The sequence below is a fragment of the Harpia harpyja genome, chromosome 2 (assembly GCF_026419915.1).
Source record: "Harpia harpyja isolate bHarHar1 chromosome 2, bHarHar1 primary haplotype, whole genome shotgun sequence".
NCBI lineage: Eukaryota > Metazoa > Chordata > Aves > Accipitriformes > Accipitridae > Harpia > Harpia harpyja.
The window spans coordinates 40773240-40797376 of NC_068941.1; the positions used below are offsets into that span (position 1 = coordinate 40773240).

A 24137-nucleotide genomic window follows, 5' to 3' on the forward strand; every position below is an offset into this window, starting at 1 on the left:
CCTTTACTAATTTAGATAGCATTAGTATTGCTTTTGCATATACATATTTATTTATTTATTTGCTTGAGATAGAATATACAATATCCCCAAACTTCTTTGCTAGCTAGGTAATATTTCAAAAGACTTTAAGTTCCTTCCCCTCAGTGAACATTTGCAAGAAATCTATCTAGACATTTTTGTTTGCAAATAAAAAGATATAATTCAGTCAATTTTAGACTCACATTGAATAAAAACTAAATGCCATGTTTAATTCTCAGTCAAGTCCTTTGTACTTCCATATTAATTACAAGTATGTTGTTATGTAGATTTTTCCACATAACTGACAGTTGCTATATAAACATACAATCTCATACAAATACTTTCTTATGGAGAATTTGTTTTAAATATGTGCAGAACTCATATCAAAATATATATTTCTGAAGCATTTTAGCATTCCATGAATTCCATTTCTTTTGAAATCAGTGAGAGCATATTGAACATAACTCCATTCTTTCAGTATGCATTAGTTTAGCAGGTTTCCTTGAATTTTATAGACCACACAGAAATTTGTGATAGCATTGGTGCTTTCACTCTGCAGTGAACCATTTGTCTATAGACTTGTTTGTTTTGCTTGCCTTTAATAAGGACCTTTGTATGCTCAGTCTGCTGATATTGTCTGTTATCCATTTTTACCTAGGTTCTTACATGTGTGATTCACTGAAGAATTATTCTGGGATTATACTGATCCCCAGTTCAGTTTTCTTAGGCTGCTATAAAATGGCATGACATAATTAAATCCAGACATGGGGGTGGTTTGGTTCTGATTACATGACAGCTTTAGCCATATGCTACTTGGATCAGGGGACTTTTATATTTTAATTGGGTTCTCCTGCATGGCTAAATTTTGTAATGTCTTTTGATATTAAATTCTTCTTTCCCTCTCCTACTGTTCAGAATACCTGTATAACAGAGCTTTGCTTGAGAACTAGCATGGCCCTGTTTTTTATAGGGGAATGGGTAATCACCAGGAACCTGACTTGAGAACACCTGGAATTCATCAAAATTCCCTCTTACTAGCCTGTTATATGTGGATACTGAAAACTTGGACTGTTGTGTTTGCTTGTGACCTTCTATAAGTACACGTCACCATCTTTTAAAAGCATTTATTTGTTCAAGTGAATGATTCTGAACTTTGTGCCTCTGCAGTTCTGTTTCAAGCATTTAAATTATTTAAGTGTTTCCGCATGCTAGGTAACTAGCACACTTTCTCTAGGCTTGCTGTGTAGAAAGGGGGTATAGAAGTAAACTGCGTGTAGCATTTTTCTTGGTATCCCCCTCACTCTGATTCAGCAAGTAGGCAGGCGACATAAAACGCATGGGTAGTCTCATTCAAGGAGAGGTAAACTGCTGATCTACATTGGGAGTGGGGAGGGACAAGTCACATCTGCGCTGTGAGGCGCAGACCACTTTGGCCATTATTCAGGGTAAGTGTGTGTGTGTGAAGGGAGTTAATTCCTTTTAGTTCCTGGATAAATCCATGGCTGACCTCATTGATGTGACAGTGAAATCAGCGGGAGTTCTCATATGCTTAAAAGGAAGGCATGTATTAAAGTGCTTTCTTTGAACCAAGGTCACTGCATTGCTAATCTGAGCATTTTTCCTGTGATGGGCAAATACCTCCTGGTCTCTGAGCATCCTTTACTCTTGTTGATGCAGAAGTTTGGTTCTATGCCAAAGAAGCAAGTGGGATATTTACTGCTGAGTTCAAGATGAATAGTGTTTATAAATGGGAGCAGGACCCACTGCTGTCTTGAAGGCAGTCTTCTAATTAATCATATCTATTTGTTGTACGACAGCAAGGTCTTCACAAAAGAGTTCTTTTGAATATCTCCCTTGAGTAGTTCTGTGTGAGCAGGGGCATCTCAGTGAGGAACTGGGGAAGCTATTTCTTTTTCCTTGTGAACAAGCCCACATTGCAAAGGCCATACCTAATAAAGGAGATGGTGTGGTTTTTCATACTAGTTTGTCTGTTCCAAAGATACTGCTGGAAATGTTTATACTGTTACCTAGAAAAGCATTCCTTGGAGACAAGTTGTCTAGTAATTTGAAATCAGGGTGGATGTGTGTGCTGCTGGTGTCAATGGCTCTTTTTGGTAGTACCTGACACTCTGAATGTAGGTCTGCTCCAAAGCCAAAACATTTGTCCTTCTGAAATATTTGTGTGAACTCTAATCACAGCTAAGGGGTGTTTCAGCACAGGCTGAAAAATCCCACTAGAAGTGCATGAACCAGTGAATTCCACTGAACAACAGTGGAATTTAAATGTTGTGTCTAGGTTCATTCACAGAATTTAATAGAGAAATGCCTGTAGTGGAGTGTAGCAGGGCTCAAAGTAGCTTATAGCCATCTTGGGTATGGAAGGCCAGTTATGGCAGCATGGTGTCCAAGGCAGGCTAATTTGCTTTGCTTCTTGACTGAGTTCTCTAGTACTTCAGCAGCACAAATACTGGGCAGCTATTTTAGAGCTAGCTTTGATATTTCTTGCTACCTTGCTGTCACAGTCCAGTATAGACAAACCTTGAGGCTCAAAAACTCTCAGACTACCAGACTGCCAGGTGGGATGGGAAATTGAGACCCTTAGTCTGTAAGTGAGGTAGAGCACACCTAAATGGCAAATGAAAGGCATGTGCAAACAGTGGTTTGTGCTTGAAAGGCCTCCTCCCAGCTCTGTGGCAACTGGGGCCTGTGAACCCCCTCTTACCAGGACATAGGGCTCAAAGAAATTAGATAGAAAACTTGCAGAGGTGGAATTTAAGCTTGTAGGTTTACTGTGCTCTACAGCCCCAAAGTTAATCTTTACCCATGATGCATGTATTTTAGGAGGCGCCTCTCCTTTTTTTGGTGTATTTGTGTTATGTTTGGAATGAGTGACCTTAGAGGTGGCAGGAAATTTTAAACAAAACTTATCCTGCCAAAGTAGTTATCCTGTTCATTGGCTTTCAAAGGATGTATTTCTCAAATCAATAATGAAAGTAGTAACAGTTCTTACATACAAAATGTCTTCAGTAAGAGCTTCAAAGCACTGTAAATGTACCCATACAGTACTTCTGTGAAATAGGTAAGACATAATATTACCACTTTACAGACGGGTATAAAAGATGAAATCACTAGTCCAGATCTGACTAGAACACCAGTGATAGTCAGCTGGGATAGAAATAGTATGACAACTGTTGATGTACATCAGCTATATAAGTCTTGTTTCTTTGCACACAGCTTCTAATGCTATAATGTTTGTATTTTGGGTTACAGTTATAATTTTACAATAGGCTGCTACTTTTCCACTCCTGTGAAGTAGAGGGGCAAGTCTCTGTGTGCAGTGTGGCATTATTTACACTATTAAGTTCCAGGCAGGTATCTCTGTTTCATCTGATCCTTGGTGTGGCATTACTGATGAGCTTGGAGGAGGCATGACAAGCCTTGAAGAGAGCCAGATTCTGGATGGGGAGATGGCAGATTAGGGGGAGATCCCAGCAAGCGTTCAGCAGTGCAGGAAGGAGTAGTGGAAAGCCTGACCTTTCTGTTTAGAGAGCCATGAAGAGTCATCTGCTGACAGCAGTTGTTCACTAAGCCATTTGGAGCACAGGGATATTTCCTGTAGTCAGATGTGACCTCCAGGGGTTAGACACATCCCCAGAGTCTTTTCTGGCATTTGCTAGACCCCATGAGGCACCATCAAAGGGTTAAATAGTTCCACAGTGTGTCGCTTGCTGTCTAATTAGGAAATGGTCCAAGAGCTCAAAGTTCAAAATGCACATGGTCTGAGCTGGGACTAAGCCCAAGTTCCCATTGATTGCAGCCTCATATGTTAGTGTGCTGCATCTGCACATGATCTCTTCCCCTTGCCATTTCTGCTATTTGTTTTCCTTTTTAAAAGAAAAATTAAACAATTCATCTACAGAGTTTCACTTCTTTTGTCACTATCCAAAGTCTTTCATTGCTTGAGCTTGTGTGCTTTCTGGGAATAACTTGTGACCCACTTTATAATTGAAACCAGGCCAGTAAAACATGACAAAAATCTTCTCACTCCATTCTGCAGCATCTCTGGCTACTGAGGGAGAAGCAGGAGAGGTGTCCTCCCAGCGGAGGCATAGATAACAACTGGTCAGGCTGAGCCTCAGGGGGCCTGAGGTTCCTTGTTGGCCCCCAAAGGAGAAGCAGAGGACAGGCAAAATGTCATCCAACTAGGACTGTGTTTGGAGAAGAAAGGGCAGAGTGAGGCTAGGCTAAGGCCACAAAAAGGGAAAGGAAAAAACCAGTTTTACCAAGCAAACAATACATGGTAGAAGCCAGATGCATGGATGGTAATATGGCAGGGGACAGAGTCAAAATGTTATCCCATGGAGCCTGCAACCTAGGGAGTGGGCAAAGTTAAGTTCTGGTGATTCATGACCCAAATACTTTCTGTTTTCGGATGCAGAAAACTTAAATGTTTCCTTTTTTTGCTCCTATCCAATTATTTTTCTAGGAAATCAAATTATTACTATGTTTTCAGAAACTGGCTTTTAATTAAAATAAAGCCTCACCTTCCTTTGGAAAATACATTTCAATAAAACATTTTAGGGCTTGCTGGAAATCAAACAAGGGGTTACAGGAGCTTTTAGGACCTTGTGTTTAAAAGTGGCATGGTTTGGGGGCTCATAGTTTTCAGTCTCACCCCAGAATGGATGGTAGCTTCTGGGGATGACAGCCAGCTTTCTGCTTATGAAAAAGAAGGTGGTGATTCTAGTCTCCACCTCTTTCTCTCTCCTGCTTCCAGCCACATGTGTTTACTGCTTCCCTCCACTGGCTCTTGCGCTGTTTAACATGGCCAGGAGATGAGTCAGATCGTTAACCTGTCTGAAAAACATATCGAGCAAGAGAGATTTGGTCTGTGAGCTTTCACACCATTCCTTGAACATGTGTAAGGGAGGGGGCAGGCTGGTGCAGCTGGGAATGGCGATGAAGAGAGGGGGCAGGATGACCTTTTTGGTATAAGTAAGCAGTTAAATCAGCTTGGCCATCTCACTTAGCTGGTGCCTGGGTTGGTACCATTAGCAGCGCTGGTAACAATTTTCCTGCATCATACAAGGCTTAAGGGCAAAGAGGCAGCTGCATCCTTGGCATAATTCTACGAGTGGAGTCACAGGACTTGTACCCAGGGTGACTTTGTCTAAAGTGTGCCTTTTCAACATAGTCCACTAAATCAGCTTGTTCTTGCTCTCTCTTTTGTTTCTTTATTTGTGGCTGCACTGAATTAGCATCTTAAATAAATTGCCATGGGAATCAGAGATGCAATAGCTAGCTTGCTTTGTCTTGTGCATCTACAAACAGTCTTTTCATAGCAGTCTTTTCACAATCTCATGTACAGTGTTTGGGTACTTGATCCATAACCATCAAGGGCTTTTGATGCCTATCCTGTTCCGTAAAATGTCTAACAGTGTTAGGTGCATAACATATCATATATGGCTGATAGAAAATTTCTAGCACATATAATTTACATATGCAGATGAAACATCTCTCTTTCTGGAGTGACTTGTTGCCTATTTATTGCTCCTCACCCTCATTCTGATACATTATTTCTAGATTTTGTGATGTGGATTGTAGAAAGGAAAGAAGAACAGATAACTTGATTTGATGAAGCAGGACATTATCTGCATAGAGGTAAAAAAAGAGAGCTTTGTAGGAAGAGAGAAGGCTGAAAAGGCAGGCCTTGTGATGAAGAGAGCTGTGGGAGTGGATCAATAAGAAAGGAGAAACTCTGAAAAGGCCTTGAAGCTCAGGACAAGAAAGCATGGCTTTCATGGGGATGTAGGCAATGTGGTTGGGGTATGGAACAAAAGATGACCTCAGTTGCTGAATTTTCTGTGGAGAACAATGTAGGGCATTGGGAATGAGATCCAGGCTCAGTAATCAAAATAAAGTAATCAAATACTATCATCACCAGGTGGATCTGGGCAGAGATTTACATGTTAAAAATACTAGAAGAAGAGAGCTCTGGTAAAATAATTTTGTTAAAGTGGATAACACAGGGTTAACTAAGCAGGAAATCTGGATAAAAGTATAGGCAGTGTGGGTTATATACTTGGGGTGGCAGCTGATGGAGCTGTGCAATTGCACCAGAATCTCAGATATCATTGGAAGAACTTGCCTAGTATGTCTCACTGTGAAGAAAAACTTGCAAACGTGACCCCAGCACATTGTGATGTAGCGATATGTGCCAGAACTCGTGCACAGCCTGTCAGCAGAAGCCTGAGAGCTGTGGTATGCCTGCCCATCTGAACGAGGTGCTAACTTCAGCATCTGCTTCTGCAAGGGGCTCAGCTCCTTTACCAAAGCAGAGGGCGAGGGAAATGACTTGTGCCAAGACTATACAGTAATGAATGTAGTGTGATTGGACTGCTTTAATTTGACCCCAGGAAAGGATCTTAAAATTAGGAGCTGTCAAGGCATTTAATACAGTATGCCTAAAACACAGGGTAAAATATGGGACCAGAGAAAAGCAGAAAGCTGAAATATAGAAATGCATGCTTATAGATCATTGACATAAAAGTAAAGGAACCTGCACAAGCAAGTGGTAAAAGCTGGATGGAATATAACAAGAAGAAGGGTGCCTTGGGAGTGTGAGAGAGGAAGAGGTAGATGCTGAGAGAAGAATTAATCAGAAAGGTCAGAGAAAAAACAGTGAAAGCCAAAAAGATGGCATGGTTTTTGAGGAGGATTTTAATTCTTTCCAGAGCAGAAAAGAGCTCAAAGATGCTGAGGCTGAAGTACAAAGCATGATACTTATGCAGGGAGTTATTATAAGAGACTTGATGAGACTGATTTTGGTGGCAGACAGGCCTCACAGTCAAACTAGAGGCATAAGAAAGTAGGACAGAGCTGGGATGAAATGGGATCAGCAGCTGTAAGCAGGGTATTCAATTAACTAGGAACAATTCAATTCAAACAACAAAGGAGAGAGGAACTTGGGGAGACAGGTGGGATCATAGATGGCTGAGGCAAGATCAGAAGGAGCTTAAATTTCAGGGAGTATTCACTCCATGCAATACCTCTTCTGTCTCATTGTTAAGGTCACTAAACTGACAGAGAAGTATGTGCTTCTGTGCTACATTACCTTTCCTTGAAATGACAGCAGGGGACAGACAGGGGGGCACGGTGTGGTGCTGAAGAGGGGGGAGACTCAACACCTCCACTTTTGACAGCAGTAAGTTGCTAAATCAGCTTGGTTGTCTCACAGAACCATACCCTAAGGTGCCTGTGTTGTGACCGTGCTCTTTTGGGGAGATCAGGACCAAAAGAACAAGCAGTTAAGATGGAGGTGAAGAGAAGCAATCATAGGAGGATCAATGAAGGTTGGGGGGTCAGGTCAGGAAGGTCAGGGTAAGACATTTATGACAGAGAAGTGAGAAACCCCAGTGTCAGCAAACAATGTGTGTTAGGAAGGATGAGAATAAGAAAAAGGGTGAAGAAAAGAAAAATCAGAGACTTTGCAAACGAAACTTCTTTACAATGAATATGGGCTAAACTTAATTCACAGGTTTTTTGTTTGCTTGATTGACCTAAAAGGAACAATGCATTGGGGATGCTTGTGGGCTTTTTAAAAGTGTTTGTATGAATACACAGTAAATATGTGCTTTTCCTGAAGTGACTTACTGATATTTTTCCTTCCGCCTTAAGTATTTTACTGCCTAGCAGTAAACCGTCAAGCACTAGCCCTTCCTAGTCAGTCCCTCTTGTTCCCCTGCTTAAGAATGAAACACAATATCTTGAACACCCAGAATGCGAAGAAGCTAATCATTGGCTCGCATTGTGGCTGGCAGGGCAGGCCCGCCTCTTTGGCTTGTGCTGACAAGCTGTTTATGTTTATGCAAGGCCACCCTTTAACTCAGCCGCCTGATGGCCATAATGGGACCAACTGTCTGAATGCTGCAGGGAGCTAAATCTTCTGATCAGAGGCACAGTGAATTTCAGTCTCTGATAATCCTGCGTGGACTCTATGGAACACTAGTAAGTAGCCTTCTGTCTCATTGTGGCTTTTCTCATAAGACTAAGGGCATGTTTTAGCAAGGCAGGTAGGCGCTGTCATTCAGAGAGGCAGCTGTTAAAGTATTTTCCTCTGTCTGAACTGAAAGAGCAGCTACTTTGTATGCAGTGTCATGACTATAAGGACTACACTATTTCAATATCAAATGAGACCTTCCTGGGAGGCAAGAGGGAAGAAGTTAATAGGGACACAACCCATTTAAACTTGCCAGCTTATTTTTTTATATGACTTTAATTAATCTGCATCTAGTTCTCATTTTAGCTGCATTTCCAGTATCTGATCATCCTGTTGTGTTTCAAACAGCAGCAGTTTTTGCAAGGTCATAAGTAGTGTTGTTCAGAAAAGTGTGAAAGGGCTAGAAATGGGATACTATTAAATGAATGCTCCCAAAAATGCTGATAGGTGCTGTCATATTCTAAGATATATACCTAGCAGTAGAAAAAGCAAAATCATGTTCAGAGATTTCAGTCCTCTTTGCTGGCTGCTATTAGGAAGTGTTCACAGCTCCACAGAGCAAAAGACTGCAGAGATGGAACGAGCTTGACTTTTTGTGTCTTTAAAAGAATATGTCCTTTCTAATGTTCAGAATTTTAAATAAAATATTCCATGTTTGGACAGTATTCTTCAACTTAATCCTGCATTGCAAATACTGATGGACTTTTCAGACTCTCTTTTACCCTTTACTCCAGCAAAGACAATCTTAATGTCCCCGTCAGAGCTGGACACCATGCAGAATCTCAGAACTAGTCTGGCCCTGGAGTTTTGGCAAGTCTGTGTCTAGATTTCATGTGGTAGCTGAGGAGCTCATCTATAGATCTCATTTTATGAATGAAGAAAATAAAGATATGACAGATTAAGTGACTTTGCCATGGCCATAGAGCAAAGTAAGTGTCAGCACTCAACACTATATTATTTCTTTTTCTTCCTTTTGTTTATTTTACAAAATCCTATTGGACAATGTGAATAGTAATTTCTAGGGATGACTGTGTGTACCTCACAGGGTTCAGGTTGGCTAAGAGAAATACCTTATGATTTGGCTGCTTATCCAAACTGCTCTGAGCTCAAAACTGGGTGGGAAGCCTCAAGCAGAGTAGGCTGTAGCAGTATTTTTAGTTCTTCCTTCTTTTGTCATGGCTGGAAATGTCCCATATGGCACTATGACACCACTTCAATATTGCCAGGATGGTCCCTTCTAAAGGGTACTTTTTCAGCTCTCTCCTGAACCAGAAGTGCCAGGATCTCCAGAACAGTCAGCTCATGCTTTGAGTTCAGGATACCTGGGGGACGAAAGAAGCTGTCACTGTAAATAAGCGTGTTCATTATGCCTCTTTTTAAAATCACAGGAATAACCTTACTTCTAAGTTTCAATCAGGTCTTTGTTAGCCTTGAATCATGCCAAAAAAATAAAAGCAAATCCAAATTGAGGCCTGTTGCCATGTTCTTTTCAGCTTGTCTAACTTGGCCCCTATGCATGTACCCAATAGGGGGAAGCTCTGGGGGTTGTGCCCTCGTCTCTGCCATGCTGTTTGTGTTTTGGAGCTGTGCACAGCTTCTGCAGACAGCCCTGATGCAGTCTGGAGAGCTTTGGCTCAACTCTCCTACTCATCTATAATGCTTTTAAGGACTGCATCATTCAATGAGTCTTGAACTGCAGAGGGCAAGTCAAGCAATATTATCTGTGGAAAGCAGTGGCTAAGAGACAGGTAGAAACTTTCAAATAAAACTGGTCAAATTATGGGCAGCTGTTGTACTCAATACCTTTTAACTAGATGGGTCTTGATGCTTACAGTTGTTCAGCTCTGAGACTGAGCCTCCTCTACAGCAATACAGTGCATGCATGGTAGTGTATGAACTAAAGCTAATTACAGCAGTAAGCTGCCTCTTTGCCAGGCTGTGAACACAGGTCAGAGGTTTTCAGTCACTCTCACTAAGTGGCAGATAGATACTAAGCCTTGATTAGTAAAGATGAAAATGAAATTGTCCTTTGTCTATAGATTAAGAAAGCAGGATCTCGGTACTTAAGTATCAGTGAAAGCCATGAGATACACATCAGACATAAATACACACCTAGGAGTTTTTGCTGTGCTCTCTCAGTACATAGTTAGGAATAATCAATATGCTTACCACATTGTCTTTCTCTTGACTAAAGAAAGAACTCCCTTGTGCATCACGAGCTCAGCACAACATGGCTTGCTCTGTAGGGGCAGACTGTGCCTGTTTGATTTACATCGGGGTAAACAGGCAGAAGATTAAAATTGATTTGTCTTCCTTCCAGAGAGATAATTTTCAAGATGTATTCACAGGGCTTACTAAAACAGGGTGCTGAATCAACTTCCTCCAGAAAAAAACCTGACTACTCTGAACTGTATATGCTGTAACTGTACTTTCTGATTCTGAGATGGTAGGCAGTTTGTGAAAACAAAATAATTTACTAATACTCATTAACTGAGCTTTCAGATAGCCTGGGAAGCATATCATCCTCAGTCTACAGAAGTGGGAAATGAAATCTGCAAGAAAGCTGGAAATACAACTAAGATCTCCTTCCCAGGGCTGTTTTTACCGCAATTCATTTTTTTCCCCTGGCTCTGTAGGTGCACTGAATGTTGACTGTGGGATTCCTTGCCATCATTTTCCTCTGGGTGACTCTTTAGTCTGCAGGCATATTTGCAATATAGCTATTGTTCAGTTATTCAGCAGTTAATGAAAGGTATTAATTTGGGGTTGACTGAAATCCTAACCTCTTACCATGACCTCTTACCAGTACTTCCCAAATATGCTTTTGGTCACCAGATTACAAAGCCTGTAATGTTGAACCTGATCTACTAGATTTCCCCTTCTTTGCCCTTGAGAATGTCAGACCAGCTCCCAGAACTGATCAATCTCCCGGGAAAGAACAGCTCTCTAGATTAATAAGAGTTTTGAGTTACCGGAGCTGTAATTCATGACACTCTGAGCATTTGAATTCTTAGTGAAAGCAGGAGGCTTTAAGTGTGCTTTTCATCTCAGGATTTCAGCTTATTAGCAGGTGGTCTGCTGATGTGTCCGATATGCTTGACACGCATCAATTAAGGTTATGCTAAGAGAGAGCCTGTGAGTGAAATACCACATGTGCCCCCCTCCTATCAGCTGTTTGAGCCTGACCAGAAAACTAAACTGCCAGGTAACAGGAAAAAGTCTGAGGGCCTGAAAGAAACAGCTGGCAGCCTTCTGTCAGGTTTGGATAGACTTCCTTGTAAAATCACTCACCATCAGTACTTGGGTCTCCATAGGGATAGAGGCTGAGATTTGCAAACAACCCCTGCTCAGCCTCCTTGGATAAGTTCTTCTCCCTCTTAAATCTGAACCCTCTGACCAATATCCTCCATGCTAATATCCTCAACTTTCACCCATACCTATGCAAGCTTTTAAAATCTTTCATTGTGGGTTTTTTTCAGGTCCATTTTCCTAGGTATTGGATCCTTTCCTAGGTAAGGGATGTTGTTGCCACTAAAGTGGAACATACTGGTTGATTCTAAAAAATGCAAAATGCTAAGCATGCAGCCTTTTCTATTAAAAAAGAAAAAGCAGCAGGGTTGTAGTACTCAGATCTCGCTCATGTATCAAGAGCAGAGGGTCTCCTTCTAATGTGTGCATTTTATTTTCATAGAATCATAGAATGGTTTGGGTTGAAAGGGACCTTAAAGATCATCTAGTTCCAACCTCCCTGCCATGGGCAGGGACACCTTCCACTAGACCAGGTTGCTCAAAGCCCCATCCAGCATGGCCTTGAACACTTTCAGGGATGGGGCATCCACAGCCTCTCTGGGCAACCTGTTCCAGTGTCTCACCACCCTCATAGTGATGAATTTCTTCCTTACGTCCAATCTAAATCTACCTTCTTTCAGTTTAAAGCCATTACCCCTTGTCCTATCACTACACGCCCTCGTAAAAAGTCCCCCTCCAGCTTTCCTGTAGGCCCCCTTTAGGTACTGGAAGGCTGCTATAAGGTCTTCCTGGAGCCTTCTCTTCTCCAGGCTGAACAACCCCAACTCTCTCAGCCTGTCTTCATAGGAGGGGTGTTCCATTCCTCTGATCATCTTCATGGTCCTCCTCTGGACTCGCTCCAACAGGTCCATGTCCTTCTTATGTTGGGGGCCCCAGAGCTGAACACAGTACTCCAGGTAGGATCTCACAAGAGCAGAGTAGAGGGCCAGAATCACCTCCCTCGGCCTGCTGGTCACGCTTCTTTTGATGCAGCCCAGGATACGGTTGGCTTTCTGGGCTGCAAATGCACACTGCCGGGTCATGCTGAGCTTCTTGTCAACCAACACCCCGAAGTCCTTCTCCTCAGGGCTGCACCATTTTGGTGGTGTTACTCAGAGAAAGCACTGCACTTAGGAAATAAAAGGATTGCAAGACAGGTTATATGTGCAAAATTCACCCCAGGAGAATAGAGGAAGTTTCTCAACCAGGAATTTGCCACAAGGCCAGTTCTGTAGGGTGGCCTGCCTGAAATATAATAGAAAACACAGGTCAAGACAGAAAGAAAAGGGATCACTTCCTACCTTCCTTGCCTGTGGCAGAGAGTGAATTGCAGTGGCTAAGTGGTCTTCAGGTCTGTGCTGCCTTAAATCTGTATCTACCAGAGTCCACTGGTTTCTTTGACTTCTCTCCCTCCTGTCTGATGTGCCTGGCCTCCCAGCTGGTCAGCAATGCGGAAAGAAACAAGCATCAGTGGCATACAGATACTTCCACTGGCTGTGCTCGGTTTCCGTGCTAGGAGGATGTTCCCTTGGACTCCATAGGCAAGCCCTAAGCTTTCTTCTTCCTGGAATCACTGGCTTACAGAACAGGCTCTCTGCATTGCTGCTTTGCTTTGATAGTGTGTAAGAGGCACAGTCTTGCAAAGTACCTTCTTTTAGGATACATACAGGACTGGTATAAAATTAACTGCAGCCTCCAGATGGCCTACCCAGATTCTTCTCTCTAGATCACCTCTCTCAGGCCCAGAAAGCAAATTGTATCCCAGTATGTGCTCAAGTAGGCAGGAAATATTATAGATGCCACTGCTTCTTCATCCATGACGGAGCTTTTAAATATTTCAGTTTCCTTCCTTTTTGCCTCTGTAGCTGGGCCAAAGGTCTAAGAAAGCAGCAGTTTAAGCTTGTAGCATAAAATGTCCCTAATTGAGTGGGTAGCTTGCTGTGTTCTGTCCTGGTTACTGCTATCTAAAAAAATTATCAGGGCTGTCGTCAGCCTTCCCCTCTTATCACTGCTGGTTCACAGCATGTGGAACTGAGAAACATAGTACCCATTAAGATTCAAGGATTGCACTGCAGTTTCCCTCATGAGATCAAATCATACTGGGGCTTGCTTTCTTCCTGATATCTTTCTCCTTACACAGCATCTTCAGTTGACACTTCACCTAATGTTCCCTAGGCTATAGTATAACCCTTTAATGTACCCTAACTTTCAGATGCTAATGTTTGTTATAGTAATATCCTGGCATGGAATTCTGCAGGTCTTACTTTGGCAAAACTCCTGCTAACAGCAATAGGGGGACTGGTTACTTAAGGGCTGAAATGGGACTGTGAGAATTACAATCTTTTCTCGTATGTATGGTTTAATTTCTGCTTCTGATTGGGATGCTTAACTTTAGAGCAGTACCTTTGGCCTTCTTTTCAATTAGTTTTTGAATGTGTAAGAGCAAGTTGATAGGTATTTGATGAGGTTAATACTAACTCCAGCACTGCAGTGGCTGAACTTTCACCATATTACAGTTTTCAGACATTGCCTTCATGACACCATCTGTCTAAAGAAATCTGCTGCCTCCTCTCCATTTTCCCCATCATTTTCTCCTGATATCCACTTTCTTCTATCACTTTGAAATCTATGCTTGACACTCATATACACTTTGGGACCTAGAGCTACATCAAAACATTTCCTTGGTTCACAGTGGCTATGGAAAATGTTATGCTGTCACACTCCAATACACAGATGGGAAAATGTGAGCCAGGGCTACTGTGGCTCTGACTGACTGCAAGAAAGAGGATACAGGAGTGGGAAGAGATGATCATGTGGGTAGAAAGTGCAGAGGCAGCATTCTTATATATGCGTGCAGGTATGTAAATTAGTATATTCTCAGTAGAGGTATCTTGTATTCCTACCTGCCCCAAAGCCCTGCACAGCCTCAAGCTTTTCAGCCTTTCACTCTGGCTTTTAGTGTCTCCTAGCCTGAGGCTCCTCATCCTTGGATCCAGTCTCCAGTTCATGCCAGTGTAGAGCATCTAGCTCCTCCGTGTGGTCTATGCTCCCCTGACTCAACCACATAGTTCACAGCCTCTTCATCTTTCTCCCATCTTAGAGCTACCTTTTTTCCCAGGCCTCCTGGATCCCATCCTCCTGAACCTCTGTGCTCCATACCATTTGAGATGCTTGTTCTCCCTGCCTTGCAGTCCTTAAAAGCTTCCCCAAGCCCTTTGCTGTTTGCCATATTCTGCCACTCTCAGTTTTCCTCAGTACAGCCCAGTGTTTGCAGTCTGAGAAAGAAGGGGCTGTTTCTTCTCCCCTAGAGTCTCAGGTTCTTCAGTGCAAAGGTCTCAACATACCTTCTTTTTCCTCTTTCTTGTTGTACTTGAAGGCAGGAAAGTAGGACAGGTTCAGGGTAAACCAGGCACATACTAGCCTTTTGTATGCTGTAAGAATGGATAGCTCCAGGCAAGGTCAGAGAAAGACTAAGCCAAGAAATATATAAGCATGGTATATTTTTTAGAAAATGTAGCCCTTTCTATTTCTTTTGGCAAACAAAGTGTCCAGTATTCAACATATATCTTGTGAATCAACTTCAGGCCTGGAGCTGCTTTTGAACTGTTTGCTGTGATTCTTCATGTGCTTATTTCTTTGTGTTACTGGTCACATGGTAACATTTCTGATTCTTGGATGAATGATGTTTTCAAACAAAAAGAGGGATTTGGACACATTAGTTTTGGTTCAGAACTTTTCATGAATGCAGCCATATGAAAATGTATTGCATCAGTGTTTCCTGGATACTTGCTTTTGAAAGAAAGCTTACTTACGTGAATGAAAGTTTGTGAAAATCAGTAATACTGAGACATTATGATTTTATAGGAACCAGGGCTGGTGGTTAATTTCTGAGAGTAGCAAACTGATTCAGGGCAGTCCAGAGCAGAAGCTTGAGTCTAGCACAAACTTGAGTGTATGCCAGTGTTTAAGGGTTATGGTTGCCACAGAAGTGCAACTGAGGGCTTGAAGTAAGATTACAGTCAGGAGGAGCATGGGGTTTACCTGCTGTTTCACAGTACATTTTCATAAGCAGCTTGAACATTTGGCTCACAGTCTTCTTTCTTCCCCTGCTCCAGTCCATAATGCCCCATGTATCTGTCAGCTGCAGCACTCAGCGGACCCCTGTGAACTAATTCACCTCACTCACCTTGCAGAAAATTGATGCATTTTGTCATGGGTCAGTTTTCTGTCAGGCGATGAACTGTATCTGTTCACTGGAAGTCCAGCAAGCACCTCAGTGCAAGGTAAGAAGTGGGAGTGTACAGCCAGAGGGGAAAAGGGAACCTTTGAAAACAGTCTGATGTTTGTCTTTTGAAATTACATCCTTCCAACATTTGACCTTTCCTGATGAAAACCACTGGGACAGATGCATTGCATGCTGTTTGCTGGCTTGTTACTTAAAGAATACAAAGTATCCAGTCAGTAACTCCTGGACTGCGGGCTTCAGGGTGGGGGAAAAGGGAGCTACCATTCCGGCTCACTTAGAAGGGAAAACGCTGCATGTGTCTCTGTCGCCAAAGCGCTCAGAATGAGATCATGTGCCCCAGGCAAGCCCAGATCCCTGCAGTCACAGATGTTAGTGCGAGCTGATGGGAAAAAGTGGCTTGGTGCTATGCTTATTCTCCCTTTTTTCTGGGGACAGCCAGGGGCTACTGCAGGCTGTAGTGAAAACAGCAGCAGCCGTGGGGCTTCTCCAACAATGACATCAAGGTTATAATGCATTATGGTTTTGTCTGCGCTGTGTATTTTCTTTCTGTGGAAAAAAAGTGATACATTACAAAGCAAAATACATATATTATAAAGCAAAATACCAAAACCACTGAAACAGCCCGATCCTCATTGAACAGTAGGAGCAGGCTGCAAAGGATTATCACACTTGTATTTTATCTCTTCGGAAGATCTGGTGACAATTATGTGCCTTTCTGGAGGGGGACAGGCTTTTGCCAAACTCAAGTCACTGGGCACCAAGCTGAAGTACTAAAACAAAATATGTAGTAAGTGAGGCCAGACCAGCTGAATACAAGCTTAACATCTGAACCCAGACCCAAGATATTCCATGTGCTAGCTTTAAAATGCTGGTGGTAAAATGACTTATAATATTACAGCTAATTAATCTTTAAAAAATGGGTTATTGTTAGTGCCAAACTCTTCATTATTTTTTCATCAACAGTAAGTGAACTGAAGCTTTGCCTTGAACTCCTCAAAGGGTAGGTTTGTCTCAGTTTATCAGACTTGTGGTTCAGTCTGTACAAAGCCTGCCAGCTTGTTTGCATCAGAAGATTCATCTAGGACTTAAAACTATGACCAACTAGAAATCTGCATAAACATATTTAAAATCCTACACCAAGTAGTCTAATGCTAAAATGAAAAGTGAACACATAGCTGTGATGCATCCCTGGCTTGTTAGTCTGCCATCCTGAGCTGCTATCATTCAGGCAATTTCACAGATTCAAATTAAATGGCAAGGTGCATCCTCCACCAAACCCACACCTTTCACCTGTCACTTTCTCAGTATTTAGACTGCAAAAGAACAGGATGGAAAACAGGTTGCTTTCATCTATACCTTTGCAATTCAGCAATCCCAATACAACCACACTAGACTAGATGAGAGCAGAATCTGGGCCAAGAGAGATACATATTCTGCCACCTACTGTGCATCACAACCTGTCCGTCACTGATTGAGGAGGGGCACTTTTTCCTTGCTTTAATGAACATGCAATGAGGTTAAAAAAACTTTCACAAATCTATGTACAAAGCTGCATATAATCGGTATAATCAATATCTAAGCTTCATCCTACTCCACTCTTGTCCTACTGACATTGCTTACATAGTTGATCTTGGTGAAAAACCAGGGTTGTTTTCTACTTACATGGAATATAACAGGGTTGTTTTGAAGCTGGCATTTGAAAACATCCTAAATGGAAGCTGCCATTTTTCTGAGAAGGCAGACTGCTCCTAGTAGGTTGTTTTCCCCATCTGATCTGTTCTTTGTTGCAGTCTTTCCTATATGAAGCTTTCTGCAGTGAATTTTCTCCCACCATCAAACTGACTAATATCTTCCATCTCCATTTCTCCAGAAAACTGACATCCCTGTGCTAGGTAGGAACATGGTGCTTGACTGCCTCAAAGTTCATGGAGACAGAGTGTGAGAAAGTGGGCATTGAATGATGCCTTAGTAATAGCCAGGCAACAGTGAGGGGACACATAGCTAGCCTGCCTGGAGGCAGGAGCTATCTATGGACAGTAGGATGCTGGTACTCCACATGGATGATACGAAAGAGGAAACGAAGAATAGAAAAGAAGGGAGAAAATGTTGGTGAATAAGAATGATCCCTGGAGCCTGGAAAATGAAAGGTCATTTAAAATCAGTCTTCTGTTTTTGAATCTTGAATTTTCTTGCCATTTTCTTACAGAGTTGTTACTTGTGAAAGCAGCCTTTGATGTGAATGGACTGTTTTTTTTAAGAGAAGAGAAATATTGAAGAGTACCTGAGAGATCAGTGTGAATTAATGCATTTGCTCCTTGGGACAAAAAACCATTCAGTCAGCACGAGCATCACAAACTGAAAGTGGTTATTTCCACCTACTCTCCACTTAAACACCATGTCTCACAAAAAACCCCAAGAGTTTTATTCCAAAGATAACAGTCATTCAACTTGTTCTGTACTGTGATAGTACAGTGGGGGAGAGAGCCTACATGTCCAGAAAACCACTCAAGGGCTACTCTGCTGTACCCCATGAAATAATTTCTGGCCCCAAACCTTCAAGTCTACTCCACCAGGATCAAGTTCTTTGATTTCATGGAAAATATCAATCCTAATAAAATCAAGATGTAGTCAGTTCACCCCACTTGTTTACTAAGTGGGAGAAGACTAACTCAACTGTTAACAAACCTTGTTTAGTGCTGTTTCAAAAAATAATATTATTTGCTTCAGCTGACGTCTGTGCATTTCAAGTGTTTTGCTGCTTACTACCTTGATGGGAGAACAGAACAGAAGAGAGGAAAAATGCTAGAATGCAGGCCAAAGATGCACAACTGTGGTAGCAGCTCAGCAGTAGGGCACATGAAATCTGTTCTTATGTACCTCTTGTTTGTGTGGGGTGCTCTGGTGTCTAATAATAAGACTGAGCTCATGTGTAACCTTTTACATTGGATCACTGGATTGTGTTTCATTCATCTGGAGGGCTGCCTGTTTACACAAAAGCTGTAGGAATATAATATGTTTGAGATCTCTAGCATTCTACCTGATGTGACTGAAATTATTCAATGGGTTATGCAACTATTGGAAGGAATTGTGACAGCACAGGCAAAAATACATACAAAGAAAATTTGTTCATAATTTTCTCCTTTGCTTTTACTGATTAGAGAGTCTTTGTTTGGTTTTGGTTTGGGTTTTGGTTTTGGTTTTGGTTTTTTTAAATAATTCAACTGCTTTTGACATTAACAGTCCAGTTACATCAGTCCCGGATCCAGGTACAAGAGGAGTAGACAATCAGCACAATCCTAATTGTGCAAAGATGAAAAACTGAGCAAGTAACAAGGCTCAGGACTTTTAGGCAGTGTTTATAATGGTGTTTTTATTTTGTTAATGACTCGCTGTACTGATTCACCCATGCTTTAGTGATAGCTGCCTCGTTTAGAGATTCTCAGTGTTCAAATAGAGTAAGATTATTCCCAGTAGAAAAGCTTGCAAAAGTCCTCTGGCAAAACTAAAGACTAAATAAAACTTGATATTTTAAAGTAAAAGAACATGCAGATAACAGCAATTTTAGTTTTAATGGCAAAACTTTTTTTATCCACCATAAAAATTGGTTTTGCAATTTTTTATTGGGAAAACAATGTTCTTCAGTGCTGACTCAAAAGCCTTGAGGTACCCAGAAATATAAATGACCCCTCAAGCCTCTGGTACCTGAATTTAATCAGGGCAGTAGACCTTTAAATAGCTGAAAATAGGGACTGAAAGTGACTTAGGAGCTTCAAGTCACAGTCTTTCATGGGGTGCTTTTCAAAATTTTTCTTGTGATACTTTTGGTAAAATGTTCCTTCTGGTAATTAATGGATTGGATCACCCCAGAGGTTCTCTATCAAGCACCTGTCTGCTGACTCTGAGAGTCGCCTTATTAGAGAAAAAACCCGACCAAACTAACCCAAAACCTCCCAACAACCTGGAAGCCTTTAAAGGATGTGAGTGGATCAGCATTCACTTCCCTGTTTATAAAAACCAGGTTGTTCTAAATAACTTGCTAAACTGTTGAACTATTTCAAGTAATGCACTAGATTTTTCCATCCCCTTCCAAAGAGGCAGTTTGTGCTGGGAGGGAGGGCTGCAAGGTTGATTTGTTTCCACGGGTGTGTGGGGACCCAGTTGCCACCTTCCTGAGTAGTGTGTGGTGCTCTCTGCTGCTGGGGGCTGCCTGGGGGAGCAGTCAGTCATCTGCAGGCGGGAGACCATCCCGGCATGGGGCTGGCTGTTTATTTTCAAAGCCTTTGTACCTCAGGTTACTTGTAAGGCTGATGCTTGGGTAGTTCTGCTAAAACTGGACTGTATATATTCCCTGGTTTGCCTGTAATTTGCAGTTTATGAAAACCAGATGGAAGACTCCGTGCTCTGCAAGTTAGTATAGGGATGGGAGCTTCTGACATAAGAGCAGCTTTTACAGAAAACACTGAGTTAAGAAGATTCAGGCTCAAGCTAGATTGCTTCTTCCCTCCCCCCCCTTTTGTCTATTTTTACTGCATCATTGGTATGTGTCCAAGGAAAGTCGGCCATATCATTCGGAAATACAAGGGAATAAACTTTTGACTGTTGGATCTCTTCAGGCTGAGAGACTCCAGAGTAAATGAACTGGGAGAGAGAGAATTAAAAGGAGAGATTTCTTTAGGTGAACTTTTTCGGTGGTCTGCTCTGCCAACAGCAGTGTAAAATAACGAAGAAACTGCAGCAGTCCTTTCCCACTGTCTTTCTAAATAATGTAAGTTACCCTTTCACACTCATCTCTCAACTGTCCGTTCGCTTTTTCTGCTTTCGAGTATTTTGTGAGAGCAGTGGTTTTACAGTGAGTGAGCTCTTGCCAGGAGCTCTGCTGTGTGAATGAGTGAATCGCTTTGTCTTTCTTTCTCTTCTTTAAGTCAGGGCGGTAGCGGGGAAGCCGAGCAGTTTGACACCACCTCTCTTCGACAGTCGTGCTAGGCTCGACTTTAGATGGCTGTCAAAACCTTTAAACCTTTTCAGTGTTTGTGCAGAAATTCATTTGTAGTTGGCAAAAGACAATAGCAAATGTTTTGATTGAACTGTGTGTGTCAGGCTTGCCATAAGAGCAGGCATTTCAAAGGGGATTGTGTGATGCTGTGTAAACAGGACAGGATGTGACAAGGGAAAACAAATGCTTCCTGCTCTTTAATATTTAAAAGAAATAATTGAAACAGAGCCAAGGAGTTTGCCTAGGAAAGAAATATTGATGTTTATTCAAGCAAAATAACGACTCTAAATCTAAGAGGGCAATGGCAAGGTCTAATTAGGAGAGTTTTACTTTTCACAGGTGTTCAGTTTTTTGAAGTTGGTAGTTGGCATTAATGTTGCCATATTCTGTTGTTGGGCTTTTGTGAAGAGTAACTTGAGCCATTACCTGATGTGTAGCTCTCTGTAGGTTACTTACATCAGTTGATTTCCCCCCTTTTAGTTTATTTTACTATTTTCAAAATGCAGTCAGGCAGACTGTCAGGCAGATTGATACATTTAAGTAAAAACAAGGGATTATAATGATAATGTACCAGGCAATATACCGAGAATAAAACAAATATTGCCCTGAAGTGAAACATTCATTAGGCCAAAACAATTACATAAATCTTTATTTGTTTGGGGACAAATAAGAAAACTGTGGTGAAAGTACAATGACTAAATAAATATTTCTCTTGATAAGGATGTGGCGTAAGAAAAGTTGCTTTCTGTTCCAGCCTTAGATTTTTTTTCTTTGAGGGCAATGGATTTATTATGTGGATAACAGTTCTATGGCCAACTATTGTGATTTAATCATCAGAAGTTTTTTTCTTAAAATTCCAGATTGCTGCTTGTGTGAGAACTGAAATTAAATTGACTAGTGATACAAATGAGAGCTTCTAGACAATGTGAATATTTGGAATAAACTTGGGAAAATAAACTGTAGGGCTTGAAAAGCATATTAAAAGGTTTGGTTTGTTAAAATCTGTATAAACTTGATTAATTTAAAGCTAGTCCCATAATTTTCTGGAAGATGCCTGGAGTGGTTATAGAGAGAAGGTACCAGGAAGCTACTGTACCTGGTCTTGGGACTGCATCATTCTGATAGAAAACAAAGCCAGCAGACAGAGGAGGTTAGTCCCTGTTTCCAGAGAGTTTTTTGGGGGGAATCATTCTGTTGGCCCTCATCCAAAACTGCTTACCATAACCCAAAGGTTTCCTCAAACTTCTCAGCAAAGTATTTGACAAACTTGAGTTGTGAAGAAACTCCCCGGTCTGATCTGGACCTGCAGCGCCCACAGTGGCTATAAAGAACACCTTGGGGTTTTCTTCACTGAGGGCTCATTTCAGTCCTTGAGATTCATCCTTTTTCATCAGAAATGGCTTTGATACACCTTTAATACACTATGGCTCTCCTTAGTGAGAAGGCTAAAGAGAACTTCTTTGTTGCTTCAAGGAGCACCACTAACACATGCTGCTTGAGGGCCAGAAGGAAACATGAAGTGGGTTTTATGACAGAACCAATTCTAGATTTGATTATAGGGTTTCTGGGAAGAGGGAAGAATTAAAACCATGGAAACATTTATTTCAGACAACTGGGAAAAATCTTTTGGTTTCTTTGTGTAATTTATAAAGGGAGACAGCAAAGGTATCATCCCAGATACAGAATAAAAATTAGAAGTGTTTAATGACTTTTGGGGGGGGGTCTTAAATATTCATCTTTTTCATGGAAGTTATTTTCCATGTACTGACTAGAATATATGAGTTCAATGAAACCATGGTTTTGAGGCTAGGTTTGAGACAAGCAGTGTCCATGGCCTGACAGCACACATGAATGCTGTCTGAATTCTGCTATGTCCAGCAGCATGCAGAGTGTTAGGAAAAATTAGACCTCACCTGGACAAAGATGACAATACCGCTGGGGGAGTTCCCGAGCCCATGATAGTATTCTTTGTCTGGCAGTCCCGGTTTTAGCTTGAAGGTCAGGTTGTTTACTGGAAAATCCACATAATTGGTGCTTGAAGCCATCATGAAAACATGCCAGGCCTGTCTTTGCCTGATAATGGAATTTCATTAATTCATAACAAAACTCGGATTTGGACAGCTTATATAAACACAGTGATGCTCCTGATTCCTTTGAGGAAAACTGATGAATTAAATGAACTGAAAAGGTTTTAAGTGTCCTAATGTAGAGAACAAAGTGTTGTGTGTTACTATAGTGAAGCTGAAATTTAATCATCTGCATAAAGTATTAAACATACACAGTTTTGCAGAAACATGTAATATTGTGTCTAGACACTTGAACTATTTATACAAAAACAAGGGCACAGTGTATGGTAGGTTAGGATAAATCCTTGAGCCAAATGTAAAAGAATTGGATTTGATCAGTTGGCAAGCATATTGTCTCATAAAAATTAAATGTGCCTGAGGATACAAGTGTAGCTAGTTTGAACTATTTGTTTATACACAGCAGCAAACATATATATTACCCCAAATAATAAATTTAGTTTATAAAGAATGATCTTTAATACAGTTGCATTATAGAAGGGAATAGCTCTTCAGATTGAAATAGTTGTTTTAAGGACAGTGCAATATTCTGTATTATAAAGAGCCGTTAATTCCAAAGAATCTACAAATGCACTGAAAACTCCAACACAGTGTTTTTCCACCTTTTTTTTTATTTTTCGAGCCCTAAAAATTTTCTCCTGGAATTTTGCCTATCCACATTTTGCAGTGTAACATATATGAACTTGATTTTTTCAGTCAGCTTTCAGGGACCACGCTGAAAAAGTCCAGTGACTGTCAGATTGAAATCCACTATTGCAGATCCTACACTTGGCTGACACCTTCAACCAAAATTAGATATGCTATTTCCAGAGAATGCAGGTTGTGGTTATGTTATTGCTGATGTTTGTGGGTAAAAAAAAAAAAAAAAGGCCAGGGGGAGCTAACCATGTGAAATGCATGACATGAGTTGTTAAAAAAACAAGACTCTGAAACAAAATCAATATTTATTGAAAGGAATAAATGTTGGAAAGGAAATAGTCATTGCTTGGAGGTTTCTAAAATACTGAAGGGAAAAGAACAGGGTTTAGCATTCACATAAATAGACTTCACCTCTCTATACCTCCGTTTTTGATAGGTTACTTTTTAAGACACACTTGCATATTCTGTTAGAATTGTTAGAAGGCCTGCTCTTGTATTTGTTATGTGACATGAATGGATTGGAGGCAGTCCCTTGGTGTGCTGCAAGGTTTATGTTGACATGTGCCTGTAGTGGAAAGAGCTCCTTGGTTGCAAACACTTAGCAAATGCAATTTGGAAGAATTCCTGTTTTGTGAGAAATTGTGCAAGATTTCTTTCTCTTCCTCTTTATTTTTGATCAACTGGAATAAAGTCCACCTCTCACTGAACAAAACTCAGGTTGACCTTTGGAGAGATGAAAATGGCATTTCATGGCAAACTTTCTGAATTGTTTTACTTCTATAAAGACCAGGTTTATTTCTGTGGTTTAAATAACTAAATATTTATTGTATAAATTGTAACATTAAAGACATTTATCTTTGTTTTCTACCA

General features: G+C 41.2%; 1 protein-coding gene across 15 annotated transcripts in view; it reads left to right on the forward strand.

Annotated features, from left to right (window-relative positions):
• TRIM2 (tripartite motif containing 2) overlaps window positions 1–24137 on the forward strand; it is a 118158-nt gene that overhangs the window by 35702 nt on the left and 58319 nt on the right. For 2 of the 15 annotated variants that reach the window (XM_052777429.1, XM_052777574.1), the window contains exon 1: window positions 7890–8025. The exons of 9 other annotated variants lie outside the window; for them this stretch is intronic. The gene's annotated coding sequence lies outside the window, so the exon portion shown is untranslated. Of the gene's footprint in view, window positions 1–7889; window positions 8026–15420; window positions 15589–20073; window positions 20317–24137 lie in introns of those variants that run through there. 4 more of the 15 variants (XM_052777474.1, XM_052777512.1, XM_052777454.1 and 1 more) reach the window with 4 other exon arrangements.